The sequence below is a fragment of the Puntigrus tetrazona genome, chromosome 9, assembly GCF_018831695.1.
Source record: "Puntigrus tetrazona isolate hp1 chromosome 9, ASM1883169v1, whole genome shotgun sequence".
Lineage (NCBI taxonomy): Eukaryota > Metazoa > Chordata > Actinopteri > Cypriniformes > Cyprinidae > Puntigrus > Puntigrus tetrazona.
Window position 1 is genome coordinate 6,031,761 of NC_056707.1, and position 19,147 is coordinate 6,050,907.

The window sequence follows — 19,147 nt, forward strand, 5'->3', positions numbered from 1 at the left end:
CTTGAAATTACAAAGGCGTAGTCCTGCAGTCTGTATCTTGTTTTGACATCAGGCACTCCATTGCCCCTTTTGGGCCGGTCCTCCTCACACACAGGGGAACATTCAGCACGCATGTGTCATGTGCAGGACAAGTGTGCTTGAATAAAAAATGAACTTTGTGTCACACAAGTAAAACAGGAGATGAAATCAAGTCATTTGCCCTGACCACTGAATCAGAGTTTTATTTGCAAGGCATTCTGACAGTTTGATATAAAAAATAAACTGCATAGCTCCATCAAGGACTCTTCATGTCTGTGGAGGAAGAGGCAAGCATGTCTGAACTTCCCCTGGCGCTTCCTTTGTAAATTTGCATATGCAGATATTCCTGGCATCTGGTTTCTTCTCCGTGTTACACATTCTCACATGTTGTAGGCCACATATATAGGGTCCAGCTGGTCCGCGAGGAAGCCGTCTCGCAAGTGCATGCGCTGCTTCTCTCCTCTGGAGTTGATAGGAATGACTCAGGGTCCACCACCACAACCACCCCCACTATGAGATAGTGCTCTTCCAGAACAACGTTGGTCACCAGAGCAACAAGATCCAGAGCTTCCTGTTCTGACCCCTCAAGCTCCACCACCACCACCAGGAGATTTGTCCACGTGAACACAGCACTGAAGAGAGGAGAGAAAAAGAGTGAGGAGAAGAAAGGTGCATTTAAAGGAATAGTTCACCCAAAATGACAATTCTGTAATCATTTAGTCTCCTCGAGTAGTTCCAGATCTGTATGGATTTCTTTGTTCTGACTGAACACAAAGGAAGGTATTTTGAAGAAAGTTTGTAACCAGGCTGTTTTGGGTCACCACTGATTTCCATTGTATTTTCTTTTTCCTACTATGGAAGCCAATGGTGACAAACTTTCTAAAAATATACATTCTTTTCAGAACAAAGAAATGCATACATGTTTGGAACTACTTCAGGTTGAGTAAATGATGACAGAATTTTAATTTTTGAGTGAACTATTCCTGTAAGTGTGAAAAACAGTATCAAAACATGGCTAATTTTGTTAATATTACCCATTAAAGGGTAATGAAATTAAAACATTTCATACAGCAAGATATTAATACGGGGAAAAAACAGTCTTCAGGAACTCTTAAAGCAGTGTTTCTCAAAGAAAATGACATTTGCGATACTTATATTATTGCATTGTAATGGTTGTTTCCATAACCCATATTATTCCCATATATTATACCCATATATCATATTATTTTCACTTTGTGTCATATTGTATGTTTAAACCACTGCTAGGGTATTTAATCAGTATTAGTCATATTCTTAGAATAAATATATTATATATATATATATATATATATATATATATATATATATATATATATATATATATATATATATATATATATATATATATATATCCCAAGGCCAAACCAGTTGAGAACCACTGTCTTAAAGGAATGCTTCCAGTTAAATTAAACTTTATCAACAGCATTCATGCAGTCGAGTATCTCAGAAATGTGACTTCTCCTGTTTGTCCTTTCCTTGATAAAGACGTGCACTTAATCATATTGAATGTGCACTTGTAGCATGCTTCAAATCTTGAAATATTATTTAAAAAACTACATGCAGATATTATAATAGTAATGAAGAGGAGTGTACGTAAAGTACGTTTCACGAAAAAGTACACATTTAAAAAGTGCACTTTGTAATAATGTCAAGCAACTAAATGATGTGCATACAAAGTACTTAACTGTAGTTTTAACACTAGTGTGTTATTCAGTATTACATATTAATACATATTAAATAATATACTAAATTGGATGTGCAATTAATATATTTAAATACGTGACATTTAAGTTTCAATACGAATGACATTAAAGTATATTTTAGTTTACCGTAAATGTTTGTCAGTACATTCAGCAGTACACTTTAACCATATTCCAAGAACAATATGAATAATAGGCACAAGTATAGGCTGCTTCTTTAAAGTATGTTTAGGAATGGTGTCTGTGTAGTTACCAATATTAGATTTAACAATGTTAGAGAATATTAGAATATCAATTAGTGTGTTTGACCTGCCAGCAATAATTATTTAGTGGTCTTAGAACTTTCGCATAACAAAAATACATCAACTTGTGTTTCAGGAAGTAAGTTAGCTGACAGCATGCCACAGATTGTATCTTATACTCAACACCTTTAACTCCTTCTTGTATTAAACTTCCTTTAACGCCAAGGAATTAAGTAAAAAAGTTGTGTTAACAGTGTTTAATCATGAGTGGTTAAGTAAAGATTTAAGTAAAAGGTTGAAATGATTTTAAAAACCATTGCTTACCACTCCGCGATGCTCTTATGGGACCTTATGACAGATGTTTCAATATCAATGGGATGGTAGCGCATTCCTCGCAGCTCCAGAGTCTCATCTAGAGAACCCACCACGTACAAGGCATCATGCCGCTCTGGAATAATGTGCAGAAACTATTTATTAGACAGTGCAACAGATTTTTGTCTGAGTATATCCCAAAAACAATGCGCGAACACTAAGTTAATTTATTAGCTTGTCAGGGTGTGTGCTGAACGTTTACTGAACATGAATTTAAACTGGAAAGTCACTTCAGAAATATCTGGAATGTGTTTGGTTTTCATCCCATGCGTACGGTACCTCCGCTGGCATCTGTGAGTTCTGTGCGCCGCAGGAAGCCGAGATATCCAGTGCGAGCCCAAACCGTCTGCGTGTCACCGAAGCTCAGTCTGGTGCTGAAGTGGTCAGCGTGCAGCGCCTCTTCACCATAAACCGTATAGTATCCTGTGGCATTATGGGGGCTGCTCACCCAGATCTGTTTTTAAATACAGTGCCATCAGCTCACCACACATGATACAATATAACAGACTCTGCAGGTAACACTACTTATTTGGGAGCTCAGATGTGGTTCTCTGTGGTTAATAACACTCGCGTTCACATTTCACACTCACTTCTCCCAGATGAGAATCTCCTAAAGGTCCTTTGGTCTCCGTGTTGGCAATTATAACTTTCACCCCAGGCAGAATCTGTGTGTTGAGAAATATAATACATTTCAAATAAATATTTAGTTTCATTAAATAAAAATAAAGTTTAAGATTAATTACGTTTTTATGTTTTTGAAAGAAATCTCTTATGCTCACCAAGGTTTCATTTATTTGATTGAACAGTAATATTGTGAAATATTTTTGTTTTAATATATTTATAAAATTAATTTATTCTTGTGATACAAAAATACATTTTCAGCATCATTCTTCTGTGTTACACGATCCTTCAGAAATCAGATTTACTGCTCCAGAAACTTTGCTATCATCAGTGTTAAAAACTGCTTAATGTGTTTTTAAACCTTGACACTACCATTCAAGATAAAAAACAAAAAAAAACTTTATTTAGAATGTATTAAATTGATCAAAAGTGACAGCAAAGACCTTCATAATGTTACAAAAGAATTGAATTTCAAAGATTTATAAAATAATAAAAAGTGAATGTAGCAGGAAAAACTTTTAAACCTTGGATTACATTTTTAATAATTGAGCACCAGTAAAAATATATAACAAATTACCGCATTAAAATGATTTCTAAAAATGATTGGCTTTGCATGTCAGTTATTTTCCATGCAATTATATTTCACAATATTAGTGTTTTATACTGCAAACTGTATGCTACATCAAATAAATGCAGCTTTGGCTAGAATAAGAGACCATTGTTGCACAAACATAAAAAATTTGAATTCCTCCGAACTTTTACATTGCAGCGTATTTGTTATTCAGAAAATATCTCACCTTCCCAGATTCCATCAGTGGCAAACTGTGCGGCGATCCTCTCTCAACTAATCGAACCCTGAATGATTCGAAAAAAGAGATCATATACAACTGAACGTTTTTAATTAAAACACTTAAATTACATACATATTGGTAGATAAACAACAGAATATAGACTGGCGATCTTAAGGGTTTGTTATAGCACCTGTCATGTCGCAGAGCCCTCATGTCTAGATATACTGTGGTAGGATCCGGCCCAGCGGTGCCCTGCAAACAAAGAGAGAGCTCCGTGATATATCTGCCACCACAGATTCTGTGTTCATTCTGCTGATCCACCTTCAGGCACTAACACATGTACTCCGTTACCCTGAACCAGCGCTGATATTATACGTGATGACACATAGGACCTTCTCGAAAGGATAATACGCTGAACATGGATTCTTAAAGGCAAAGTGCGTCATTTGTTTTGCTATAATTTCTTTTAATAGGCAGTGACAACTACAAGCCACCTGCACGTTGAACTATAAGCTCAGCGGTGCTATCAAGGCAGATCTTTTGTTTGTTCGACCGGTCTGACACAGAAACATCGTATCAAACAATTCTGTTTCCGCTTGTGAAACAAATGACAGATCGTAAACAGTAAATGCATTCCCAGCACGACATGCTTTACCTCCACAGACGGAAGTAGCAGAGAATTTGTCATACGTTTCCTTTAAAGGGATAGTTCGGTCCAAAATCGAAATGTTTTTGTGTAAAGGTTAGTAAACTGTTTTGGGTTTTGCTTCCTATTGACCTCCACTGTAAACATATAATGAAAGTCAATGGGAACCGAACTTTGGGGTGAACTATCAACTTAGTCACTGTAAAACTGTTTTTCTCTTAGTTCTCGTAAAACATCTTACTCTCGTTGCGGTTTATTGTAAAGCATTATTGGATGGAATGAGGCATACAACAGTTACGATGACCCGCTCACGAATGTAACCTCTGTATTGCAAACACAGCTCGTATATAAGTGAGTTTACACTACTGTATATGCACAGCTACAAGCGTTGCTTGGGCACAGCCTAGAGTGAATATATAGTAAGTGCATGGCCAAGCACAAAAGCTGTGAAGAGCAGAGCAGGCATATGAATACATTCTGTCAGAATAAATGAAAATCAAGCATATAGACATTAAAGTCGCTTTTCATTAACAGACGCTTGCCATTTTTTGACTACTTAGATAGACGGATAGATATATATATAGACAGACAGACAGATAGATGAGATTAGTACACATTAGTACACTGCAAAAACACTTTTCTAGCCTAGATTTCTTTTTTTAAATCAAAGATTTTATAGAAAATATTTTCTTGTTTTCAGAAAGAAAGAGTTTTTACAATAATCTGCCAATTTGAAATAACATTAATTATCTTAACCCGCTGGTAGATTATTTTGATTGTTCTAAGCAAAAAGCCGCTTAATTTTGACTTGTTTTTTTCTGAAAACAAGACAATATTGAGAAAATCACGATTTAAGAATTTCTCGATTTTTTGGCTGGAAACAAAACAAAAAAAATCTAAGCTAAAAAAGCAGTGTATATGGATCATCTCATTTCGTCTTATGAAATAATATATGGTACTGTGTGTAACAGTGCTGGCACACATATTACAATATAATGAAAACTATTACATACGTAGAGACTGGAAGCGAAGCATTCTTTATGTCATGCACATGAGCATTTCACACACACGCACACACAAACAGAGGCATATGAAAAGCAAAGCCTTTACAAGCGTCCTGGAAGCCCCCTGCTAGCACCCCTGTGGTCCCCATCTGGGTCACAGTACCTGCTCAGCCAACTTGCCCAGCCTGTTGGGCTGACGAGAGGGCAGGGAGCAGCAGACAAACACAGGCGTACATTTAATACACAAACAGATACATATACATACAGTTACAGACGGGCATCCAGGCCAGTGAACAGAACATAAGGGTACAGAAAATGATTTTTAAACAGTTACGGCAGATAAAGGCCCATTCACACAAAGAGCGATGCAACAAAAAATACAACAAAATATTTCAAACCAAGTGCGATATTAAATTTCGATAACCTTGGAGAAAACGCTATATCAATCCTATTGCAATAACAAAACGATATACGAGATTTATAGTGCATTATACTTGTCATGATAAAAATCGTGGACGCTTTGCACTTAATGTGAACGGGTCTTTAAGAAGGACACGTTTAAGTTCTACAACTCACCTGAAGACAAATGGCCACATTGACCCTGCAGCCGAAGGTGGTGCTGACGGCCCGCGAGGAGAGCCCCAGATCTTTGAAGATCTTGGAGAAAGACTGTGTGAGTGTGATGCGAGGGACGTTCTTCAGCCACCACCATACAGGTCCGTACACCACGACAGATTCACATTCCTCAACTACAGGTGCACAGAGGCAGGTTAAACTCAAATCAAATACAGCTCATGCCCTTGATTAGGTTTACTAAGGGTGCGTGACTACTGTATATTACTGACCCGCAGAGCTTCGGTCTGGGAGCCCAGGCCTTTGGTACACATCTCCATCACGAATCACGAACAGAAGCGTCACTCGTACTTTATACTGACTGACAGCAGAAAGCCACAGAGACGGATTGCTCTCCAGCTCCAGGGGAGGAACCAAAATAGACTGATGGCCGGAGTACACACTGCAAACACGCGCACGATTTACATTACTGAGCGTTCACGTAAATAGTATAATATTAGAGTATCCGAGGCGTGAACTGTCTCTCACCTGCAGAGACACCAGAGGGCAAAGCCCAGGCCACAGTAAGGGTCCAGACAGATGGCGATCTGTCGAGAGGGGTACAGCTCACACTGCAGCTTGATAGAGCGACACAAGGCACTGGTGGCAGCATGGGACATCTGTGAGAAACACACAGCGTTAGAAACGTCAAACCCACATGAAATGAACGTGTCACTGGCTACGGCACGGCAGGTTAGACTGCACCTTGACCCCAGCAAGGATTCCTGTGGTAGAAACACTGAAGTCCAGGTAGGCGAGCATCTCTGGGGTGGGAGGTTTGTAGATCTGGGGGATTCTCTTTCTTGGGAGATCATCTGAATGGAACGAATTAACAAGGTTTATTGTTTCTTTTAACAAGGCAATGCAATCATACGGTAGTAAAAAAAAACTGTAAATGATGTCTTTACCTGTGTCCAGTATCAATGGCCACGTTTTAATATCTACAGCAGCTGCCGCCTCTTTGGATTTCAGTAGTTTCATTATTGCTTGAGTCGTCAGAATACATACAGACTTACTGACCTGTCGAAAACATATGAAACAGGGTAGAAACGTTACAGCAGGGAATAAAAAAATTGTTTTTAATCAATCAGTTACTGGCTAAAATAACACTAGTTAATATATTCATTCTTAAAACACACACACAAAATACAGTCTACATATATTATCTAATAGAATTAGTCCCAAAAATATATGCTATTTTGATATAAGTTTGACTACAGCTTACTCGAATGAGAAAAGCTTTAGAATTATTTGTTTGCAATGACACTTAATTTGTTAATTAGTAAAATAAAATAAAACAACCCCTTATGAGTAACATCACCCTCATAACCTAATAACGAGTAACAGTTTTTACAGCATTTATTAATCTGTTAATGTTCATTCATAAATATACAGCAAAAGTTAGTTAGTTAATAGTTAATAATTAACAAAATTAACATTATTGCTGAAATGTTACCTATAAAATTCTAATACAATAATAACGTCTGGTCTCAAGGGGGCGCTAGTTTTCTGTTTATTGTCTTGGGAAGCATGGCCATGATAAACAGCACGCGCTGCACTGAAGTTACCTCAACAATCATTTTAACGGTTGGCAGGGTTGTGGTTAGGTTCTGCGGGTGTGGAGGCCTGACGGTGACCGGAACACAGCCGGCGTACAGACAGCCATAGAAAGTGGCGATCAGATCAATCCCTGCAAAGCAGGAGGACAGAGAGCTATTGAGCCCACAGAACCTGAAACCCTTTATTACACCGCAGTAATATAAGTCTCTTTCTCTCTTACCAGGAGGATAAACAAGTGCTACGTGATCTCCAGTGTTAAGCCGACCCCTTTCCATCAGCGCTACGGCCACGCGCTCTGCCCGCTTGTGCAGCTGTACACAGGAGGCTGTGTTGGCCACGGTACCCTGAAAAAATAAAAACACACCAAGTGAGATGATAGTGCTCCGAGTCAGACTGTGTATTCACGGTTTCCTGGGCCAAGGGGTATGATGAGCTTGTACCTTGGCGTTGAGCAGCAGAAACAGGGGGTGATCTGGTGTGGCCTGAGCTCTCCACTGAAGAACATCCTGCATGTACAGGAACTACAAGAGGAGAGAGATACATTCAGACAACAGCACACCCTGTGATTAAGTGCACTTGTTGTATTAAAAGCGCACCTGCAGTTTACTTTAAAATTCAGATGCAACTTGTATTTGCAGATAATATAATATTAATTTAATTAAAATCCTCTTATGAAAAAATACTATAGCAATTTATAGTAAATACTATAGACTTTTAGTAATGTTTCTGTGGGCGGAGCTTAGATGGAGGCACTCCCACTGACCGCTTAACTAATGCTAGCTACCGTATTAATATCTGGAGAAGTACCTACTACTATCTAGATTTTACCAGCATGTAAGATCGCCCGCTGTCCGGGACAGCCATTGTTATTAAAAAAGGTAACTTTAACAGAAGGAATCAGATCGGCCGACCCTACACACACTCAAAGGATGGACAAACTGACAAGATTACCAAAGAGAAACTCATTTCTTATTTTCGGTTGCTTTGCACACAAAAAGTATTCTTGTAGCTTTGTAAAATGTGTTAGGATCCTTGCTGTCTAGGTCAAAGAGCTCTCAGATTTCTTAATAAAAGGTCTTACAGAAAATACACGAGGGTGAGTAAATAATGACAACATTTTCATTTTTGGGTGAGCAATCCCTTTAAGTCTTTACTTATGCAGGTCAAAAAAGCATTCTAAATTTCATCAAATTGCATTTAATAAAATCTTTGTATAATACATATTCATAAAAATCCAATTAACACAGAGTTAAGTGTTTGAAAACATTACATTAAGTTTGCATTTAAGCACACTCTTTAAAACAAAGTATTTCCATAATGAATACTCTTTTTTTCAGAAGTATCTTCACTGACTTCATGAAATGGCGTTGATCTCTACCTGATCATTGTCCTCCAGCTGTGAAACATCTCTCCCACAGGCCTGTGCAATCCTCTTTCCAGCCACTAGGTTTCCAACAATCATGGAAGCAGGACCCACCTCTGAAACAACAGGTCATGTGATGAGGTGCAAAGTATGGATAAAATGAAAAACAACCACCCAGGACTCACACAGGCCTCACCTGTACCCGGCTGCTTCTGTCTAGGTTTGGGAAGGTTGGTGACGCAGGTATGGGGGCACATGAGGACGTTGCAGGGGTGCAGGGCTCCCTCCAGGAAGCGCTGTTTGGTCTCTGAGATGTGGATGCCGCCCAGAGGAGCTTTGGGTAGTGTGTTAGCCGGCACCAGAGCCAGGCAGTACACTCCCACCTGATGGATGCTGTCGATAGCCTGGTAAAAAAATATGTATGTGTGTGAGTAAAGACTTCACACTCACTTGTTTTTTTAAATTGCAAAAATGCATACGGTTTTCCGTTAGGCTTAGGCTTAAAGCTGCAGTCTGTAACTTTTTTTGATTAAAAATGATCCAAAATCAATATTTGAGAACGTACATAACCAGTGAGTTTTCAAAACTATCGCCTTACTTTAGCCAGATTCTCACTCTTAACTTACAATAATGTTTTATAATAGAGTTTTTGAGTGTTATGGGTTATGGGTTTTTGCATGTAATTCGAGCATGGCACTGCGTCATTGCTTCATGTCTAAAGCAGCGTTAACCAGAAAGGATTATATGAATGAATGTGAATGAAATTCGATTATATTCCAGTTTTAAATGTGCTCATGATTACAGATGGCTTGGATTACACAAGATGTGTATTTCAAAGACAAAACCATGAAAACTGAATGATGTGTCAATCGGAAATGAGATTGTCACGTAAATTGAAATCTATGCGCTAATACACACTTTACACAGTGACGTAATGCTGATGTTCTTTAAAATGTGAGAATAAAGTATATTAATGATAATAATTTGAGGTTTGATGTAATATGAGCTAATGGATCTTTGGATTTAATCACTGGTTTGAAATGCGATTGTAATGCTTCACTAATAGTGATAACTTTTCACTTACTTAATAAAAATATATTATTATTTGGGTCACATTTCAAGATGTAGACGAGAATCTGTGATTATTAAGTACAGCAGTGGCTGAAGGCTACACATTCACCTCAAAACATTAGATTCGTCCTTGCCGGAGCTTAATTCACGGCATGGGATATAATTCCAGTTCCAGATTTTATAAACATAGATAGCGAAAAAGAGGCAAAACTAACTGACTGCAGCTTTTAAAATATGTTTTTAACTAGCTGTGTTAAAAAGACAATAGAAGTCTATGCAGTGTGTGTAAATGTGAGTGTGTTGACCTGCAGCACACGACTCATCCACTGGAAGCTATCCTCCTCCGAGGCGTCTGGTCTCTGTTCTGCCACCACAACAATGCGTTCGTCATGCAGCACCGATACAGAGAAAACCGCAATCCTGACAGAGAACAGAGATGCAGCCCTCAGTCTGAGCAGAGATTCATGCTCATCTCAAGTCGAGAGTAAATGACGCTTGAGCTACCTTCCTCTGTACACAAACTTCATGGGCTCCACGGCCAGCGCTGTGGCCACCACGTCATCTGCGTTATGTCTCCGGCCGCTCACCACCATCAAGCCATCCATCTTTCCCACCACAAACACCAGATTATCCTGTAATACGAGAAACAATCCAGAAAAGATGTGTTGATTTAAAAGACGGTTCTGTTTCAAAAGCAATGGTTTAAGACATGTGAACCCACCGGCCCGATGAAGCCCAGGAGAGATGTGCGTGTATAGGGTCTGTCACTGATTGGAGCTCCTGATGACGTCACGGGAATGGTCTGAAAGCAAAACAACAGTCTTTATTTCGCTGCATCACTAACTTTTTAACAGGATTATAACATATAGCTTATAGCTCTTTGCAATGGTGAGTGGTTTTCGTTATCTATATTGTCGTAGGGAAAATGCTCAAGCCTTTCTAGAGACGACTGCTTGAATCATAAGCTCAGACATTTCTGTAAAGTGTAATAACAAAATGCCTACAGAATGGCTCAGTGAATCTTTGACAGAAATATTTAACTAACTAACTAAGGTTGCGCATTTAATCAAAATAAAACCAAAATCTAATATTAATTGAACAACTCTAAATCTATACAAATCATCGGACCTTCTGTATACCTCAAAAACATTCTTGGTCATGCCTGGCAGACCATAGTAGGAGATTCCTGTACTGCTGGAGCTCACACAGATTTCTCCAACCTCATCCGTTCGACACAGGTATGGCGTGCCCTCCACCCGGATCACACACACAGCGCAGCGCACACACACACACACACACACACACACACACACACACACACACACAGAGACAGTACATTAGTTCACAAGAGAAATCAAAAATTCGGAATAATAGAATGTTAAACATGGATTGCCATAAAAACATATCATTTTAAATCACACTTTTCATCCAGTCAAAGCTGTTTTTCAGTAAAGCAGGTCTCACCTCCAGGCATGACCTGTCCTACATCCTGGACAGTGAGCACGGAGAGCTTCTCCTCTGTGTCTACTCGAATCACCCCATAACTCAGACCGCTCATGGACAGCACTGCCTTACCCGGAGGAGGAACACCCATCTCTGGAGGCCTGAACACACACAGACACAGTCAGTCGACATGCATTTGGGCTCTGGAAAATGACACTGCCATATGCAAAGCGAAATGCAAAATGCCATTGTCCTTTCTGAGACGCTATATGAAATAATAAGCGGAGTCCTGCATGTACAAGCACAGTGGTGGTTTCACAGTAGTAAGCTGCTGTAATGTCACCGGTGTACCTGCGGATGGCGACAGTCATGGCCTCGGAAGAACTTGCACATGGGCAGATCACCTCTGGCCGAAGACCACGGGCCTGAAAGACGTTGAGGAAGGCATCGCAGGACGAAATAGACCCTGCATTTCAATATACACAGCATGCTTAATGTTCTAGTGAGAGTCAAGGATGAGTTCCATTCGATTTGGAATTAAGTGTTTACTCACATGGGTTTGCTCCATCAGCAACGATGAGCATGCGGAGAGAACTGAGACTGATGTCTCTCTGATCCCGCTGCGCTAAAAGTGACCAGTGCATGTCCCTGGATTTCACCACTGCTACACGCGCTGTTTGAAAAACAGGACATGGAAACATGCAGACAGTCATACAGCAAGTAATCAGTGTAGTAACAGCTATGATGTGAAACGTTTCTTACCGTCTGCACAGAGAAGCAGTATTAAACTTAAAATTACGTGTCACTGCAAAATCTGCAGGTTTTCTTAAAATGCTCTGTTTGCATAATACACAACATTTTTGAACAATTTTAATCCAGCAGAATGTATTTTGTATAAAAAGTTCACAAACTCCTCTTTCTGTAGTTACATCATTCCACCTGTAGGTGCAAAAGTGTCTTTTTCAATATTATGAATGAATCTTCATAATACATATGATCTGAAGAAACGTGGAGTATAGAGTACTCTGCTGTTCGGAGGTTTGAGATCAGTGGAATAAAAGAAGTTTGGAATAAACTCTTGGAACTGAGCCAATAAAAAGCCCCTAATCTGAAGAAAATACATTTCAATTTTAAATAAACAGCAACTACATCTTATTTAATTCATTTGATTTATCCACACATAAGTGGTCATAGTTCTGTGGTAAAGATCATGACACACAGGCTCACCTTTATAGGTGTGGACTTTCTGGATCCAGGAGAGAGGTTGACCTTCATCAGTGAGTACGGGATGCTGATCACGTGCATTCGGTTCATCACACTCTGAACATCACCATGACAGCCGTTGCCAAGGACACAGGTTAAGAAAGCAAAAGACAGCTGGATGAGCGCGAAGGGATCTAACTCTGTATCAGTGTGAGTGTATGCGAACATATCGAACATGTGTCTGACTTACCGTGAGGACCCCGTGCCACAGACCAGCATCTCGCTTGAAGTCCAAAACATTTGTTATAATTTCACCTACAGTGAGTAAAATCACAGTAAATATTTTGTGGTGTATAATCCAGTAATAAATGGTGTGATGTATGTGACAGCAGCAAATAAACCATTATATTAAAACCTTCTTTTTTTAATCTTAGTTCCCCCTGGATAACAATTACATGTGCAAACCAGTTTTAAAGGTTTATACAGAGGTGGAAGAAGAGGGTAAGAGTGTGTTCACTGCAGGAGCTGCTGTGTCTGGTTATTTAGAGAGTGGAAGTAGGACACTCTAGACCTGCAGTGGCCGGTCTCAGAAGAGCCTGTGTGTTTGCGTGGAAGTCACACACACACACACACACACACACTCACCCTCTGTGTATCCATGAGCCTGTGTGAGAGCATGACAGTGAGCCAGCATAGCAGAGTGAGACACCGTGATGCCCATAGTGCTGCCCTCCTTACTGGTCTTATACTGCGTTCAGAAAGACAGACACACAGTTAGAGAGACGGATGGATAGATGATCAGATAAACCGACGGATGGATGGATGACAGAGACAGACAGATTAGATAAAAAGTAAAAGGAAAGGGATAAAATGATCAATGGATGGGCAGATAGATAGATAGATAGATAGATAGATAGATGATGGATGGATGGACAGATAGACAAGCAGAAAGAAAGAAAGAATGTTTCTGACCTCTATGTATGCAATCTCGTTGCTAGCGTCTCTTAATGGAGGATGCCAGTCTTTAGGAGGCTTTACCACATGCTTTCCGTCAGTGACGAACCACAGCAGCCGTGGCCAGCCTGTAAAAACATACACACGCTTTATACCCGAGGAGAAGAAACAGCAGCATTAAACAGAGATGAAGTGGCTGGCTTGTACGGATCACCCACCCTTAAAAGTGACAACTTCTCCGGTCTGTGCTTTGGGCAGACCCTTCTGACAGGCATCAGTGGTCAGGGCCAGAGTGACCCCACAGCTGCCCAACAGAAACCCCACCTGCTGACTGCCTGCATCCTGATGAGAGAGACACACACAGTCATCAATACAACACCCATCTGCAGTCCACTCACTCCCCCTCCGCCTTTCATCACTAGCACGGCATTAAGGCATCGTGTGTGGTATCTTGTCCTTCATTTTAAAGGATTAGTCGTCTCCATCAGGAACATTAGCTCTATTAATCAAACCTAATGCGCTTTGATGCCTTCAGCTCATGACAGCTCACAATACCTTTAGATAGAAGACATTCAGGTCATTTACAGAAGAGAAAATCCCAAGGACCGTGTGACTGGTTATTCACGTATGCTCACATACCAATGCTTAGAAAACAGTACTTATCTTTTGATTAGCAGTATACTATTCGTGCTCATACCATACAGTAGTTTGAGTTTTGAAAAAAAATAAAAGCTTTTTTTCAAGGATAATGCTGTGATGTGAGGATGTCATATAGTGTGTTTTCCTGCAGGGGGCTCTATCGTGGTTGAAATCTTTGATGGTGTTTGTTGTCTGTGTGCTGGTGTAATGCTGATTAATACCTTTCTAGTGAGTGGCACCTCTATGGGCACAGGCACCAGCTCCGCCAGAAGGCATCCATAAAAGCCACCATAAACATCACAGGATCATTGTTGGGAAACACAAGTGCAACCTGCGGAGATATACACAAAGGATTTATGTGAACCTCTTGCATTAAAGGAATAGTTCACCCAAAAGAAAAAGAAAGTCTGTAAGTCTGTTTTGGGTCACCATTGATTCCTATAGTAATTTTTCCCTAGCATGGAAGTCAATGGTGACCCAAAATAGCCCTGCTTCCTTTCTTTAAAATATCTTCCTTTGTGTTAGGCAGAACAAAGAAAATCATACAGATTTGTAACTTCAGGGTGAGTAAATGATGACAGAATGTTCATTTTTGGGTGAACTGTCCCTTTAAGGTTATTCACTGCTACTGTTTTTGTGTTACTTGTATTCTGTGCAAACGCACACACATTTATATAAATAAAACTAAAACATTTCTAATTGTCATGTAAGATTTAATCTAGGTTTTAAATCTAATATTTCTCTTAACAAAACAATGTTTTAAATAATTTTAGTTAATAATAAAACTAAGTTTCAATTTCAACTAAGTTGGTCATGTCATTTAAATTGTATTAAAATTTAGCTAAACATGGTCAAACTAAATGGTTTTGGTTAATTCTGTTATTTTAACACAGTTTCTTATTGGATTTTTTTTTCTTTTTGATATCACAAAATAGCTTAGAAAAGTGTATGAGAATTGAAATTGGGACTTACTTACATTTACTAAGCCTACTTAGTCTACTAGTTTGTTTGAACATGACTTTATGGTAACCTGCTATGTCTTTGATCAGTGATGAAAGAAGACAGGATCCTGCGAGGAGCAGGATCTTGCATGACAGAATGGACAGTTAATGCAAGGTGTAAAAGGATGTGAAAGTGCATGAAAGGACACTCACTCTGTCTCAGGCCGCAGCAGTGGTTCATTCCTGGTGCTCAGTTTGTTCAGCAGCGTATAGGCAAGTTTCTGACTCCGCGTCCACAACTTCCCTCACGGAAACATATTTACAAAACACACAATCAAACCTACACTGTTCCCTTAGGAATGAGAGTTCATGAGTACACTAGCACTACACATAAATAAAAAGCAAAATGCATAATATAAGAAGAAGATATAAGCAGTACATTATCGCTGCATTCGATTCAATGGGAGGTTCTGCTGTACCGTATGTTAATGTATAGAGCGGGTTTTCGGCATTGTCCAGTGCGGTGAGGCAGGGGCTCTTGGGTTGCGTGGTGCCCCAGCGCTGTAAGAGGCCAGTAATGACGGAGGCCAGTTAGTGACCACCCCCAGAGGCTCCCCATTCAGGGTCTCATCTCACCCCCTCCTAAGACTTGGCTGGTTTGGATCTGGATGCTGGACTGCAGATGATAGAAATCATCTCAGAGACAGGCATGAAATATTAAAGCATCAGTATACAACAAAGCTTATATTCACCAACCATTATATTCTACTAACTTACCCGTGCGGTTTGCTTTATGCAAATAAACATTATGCAGATTTTAGGCGGATTATATATAAACAAACTTTCAGATACTAAGACATTCAGTCAGTGTAATTAAAAATCTATTATTTGCCACCTATGAAATGCATTATTGTTTTGGCTTATTGAAATCACTACGATGAGTTGAGTCTCCTGCCTATATAGAGTGTTTAATATCATTTCTGTGGCTTGATGATAGATGCTGGGTTTTGGAGCAGAGTTTATGTGAGAGTTATTTTAAATGTCACTAAGCATCTCAGGGTGACTTATGCATCCCGAGGATGAGATGTGACACGGCTTAAAATAGATTTGATTGATTTTGTGTGTCTGGAACAGAAAGACAAAGAAAAGCAGAGAGAGAGAGAGAGAGAGAGAGAGAGAGAGAGAGAGAGAGAGAGAGAGAGAGAGAGAGAGAGAGAGAGAGAGAGAGAGAGATAGAGAAGAAGAATATAAAGTAAAGATGCTGCTGCTAAGAGAATATTAAAAGAATATTTCACAGCATATTTTCAAGAGATGTAAGGAATGGCTAGCTAAACAAAAAGAGATAGATTCACAGGGTTTCTCAAACATTTTAATAACTTTAATAACCTGCAAATGTGTGGATCACTGTACCGTACTGCATATAACAACTATATTAAATAATAATCACAATATTAAAATAATATAAATCAAACAAATTATATATGAATCAAGGTATATGTTAAAACATGCCATTCATTTTCTGAGAAACTGACTTGAGCAATAATTTGTAAACATTTCAGCAATTTAACTGCTGAATAAAATCCTGACTTGAGATTGACCAATCAGAGAAGTCACTGTTACCACAGAAACAGGAGCAGGTAACTGCACACTCTCAGTAAACAGGTCCACTTTCTCAATATGTATGTAATACGTATGTGACAAATAAAGAACCTTGAACAAGACTTTTTTTTAATGCAATACCATTCATACCATTTTTTTTGTTTAGTTTTGTTTATGTTTTTGAAAAATGTGTGCTCTGCTTTCCAAGGTTGCAACTGCAAAAATATTATTATGACTTAAAATGAATATATTTAATATATGTTTGAATTTATTCCTGCGACAATTTTCAGTGGTCATTGCTCCAGTCTTCAGTGCCGTCACATGATCTTTGAGAAATAGTTTTCATATGCTGATTTATATACATCAGTAACCTAACCTGTCTTTGCTAAAAAAGAACCGTTTCAGCCCTTTACAGTGACATGACACACATCAGGTAGAAACAATTCACAAATATGTTGTTATGTTATTGTCCTGTCTCCTGGATCAGAAGCAGTTTTTGACTAAATAGCAAAATGTTACAAATAAAGATATTCAATCTAACTCTTCATGTTTTTGTAAAACCCTTTTGTGAGATTAAAGTATATATATATATATATATATATATATATATATATATATATATATATATATATATATATATATATATATATATACAGTATATTAAGTGTGAGATGTTCTCTGAAGGAAATGTGATTGGTGTTTGTCCTCGCTACCATGATGTGACATTTCATTACAAAAGAACTCAATTTCAAGTCTAAACTATTTAGCATTTGACTGAGGTTCCTAGTTTAATGCCAGTAAATCTTTTTTTTTTTTGCCAACTTTTGCCTGCCAAGTGTATTGGTACAGCTCTCCTCAGTTAGCCACATAATTTCAATTTCATAATTATAAAACCCTATAGCAGATAAAGGATGCATTCTGGGTTGAACTGAAACGTTCGAGGCCCTCGATCACTTGTAATCTGCAAGGGCACATCTGATATGTTTGCCTTTTTTTTCTTCATCAATTAGCTTGATGCACCATTCTATGGATATGCTTGAGCTCTTGGAAAGAAAATAAAATTACGAATAGGTAAAATACCGACATAATAAATGGATTGTGTCACAGTCGGTGTTTGCGTTGTGGTACATGGAGCACATACAAAGACTCGAAGTGAGGTATGTCAGTGCCAACTTTCTTTGCCCACCACCTGACTTGATCAAAATGGTGGTGTGAATTCCCCCAAGGTAAGTGAGTTTGTATCTAAAAGTGAAAGGAGACACATTCCTAGACAGGTGGAGCTGGGAGGTAGAGGTTTCAGAAGAACATGCTGCAGGACCAGCTTACATTGAACACTTAACCAAACTATTTAAATGTTGAACAAGCAAGATCATTAGCTGAGCAAACACCACGTGAATTAGATTTCTAGATGTAACCTACCGTCCAAAAGTTCCTCAAAATCATCAACAAAGAACTCGTAAAGGGGTCTCTTTGGCCTTTTTAAGTGTTTAGGAGCTGCTGAATCTTAGAGGACACTCGACTGTTGACTGGAGCAGCCTTTAGACAGAGATAGTGTCAGGAGAAGATAGGACATAGAGAGAGAGAGAGAGAAAGATGGAGAGGATGAGATATAAAAAAAAGCAGGGGAAAGGTCACTGTGAAGGATGGTGGGGACAGTTTCACACAACAGTCTGTCAGTCAATGTAAGGCCGTATGCCCATGGGGTTGGTTAAGATGGTACTGAGCGTGCTCAGTAGAGAACACCTGACCCAGAGCATCAAAGACTCCTTGACTCTGATTGAGGCAGCTGGACTCATGCTGCCTAGCAACAAGCACGCTACCCAGCCACCCATCTCATCAACCATTCATGAGCTTTCTTCTGAAAGAGTCCGTCTGATCGTGCTCTATATGCTTTACAGAGGGCTTTAGGATTACTATAGTTTAAATAGATTAAAACTCCATTCACATGAAACACAGGGACAAAAGATTCAATGAATAAGTTAATACATGTTAAACAATATCACAAGAGCACCAGGGTCATTCTACAAAGCGTTGCAAACATGTCTGAGCAATTCCCCATGAATAATACGTATAAATAGTTATTTATTTTACATAATCTGAAGAAAAAGTATTTTAAAATGTAGACAAACTAAGTAATAACAAAAATAATACACTTAAAATTGAATGTAAAATAATGTATTTTAGGAGAACATATTTTGCAAATTTCCATTGCAGTATAAACTGTTCTTTTTATAAAATGCTAGAATTTAGCATACAGAAACACCACAAAATGACCCATGCACAATGAAAAAAAAAGAAAATAGCTTTGTAATTTATAGTGTAATAATTA

General features: G+C 38.9%; 1 pseudogene; it reads right to left on the minus strand.

The window, feature by feature from the left end:
- Positions 1-331: 331 nt before the first annotated feature.
- On the minus strand, positions 332-18,614 carry LOC122351465 (annotated as a pseudogene).
- Between the last annotated feature and the right edge of the window lie 533 nt (positions 18,615-19,147).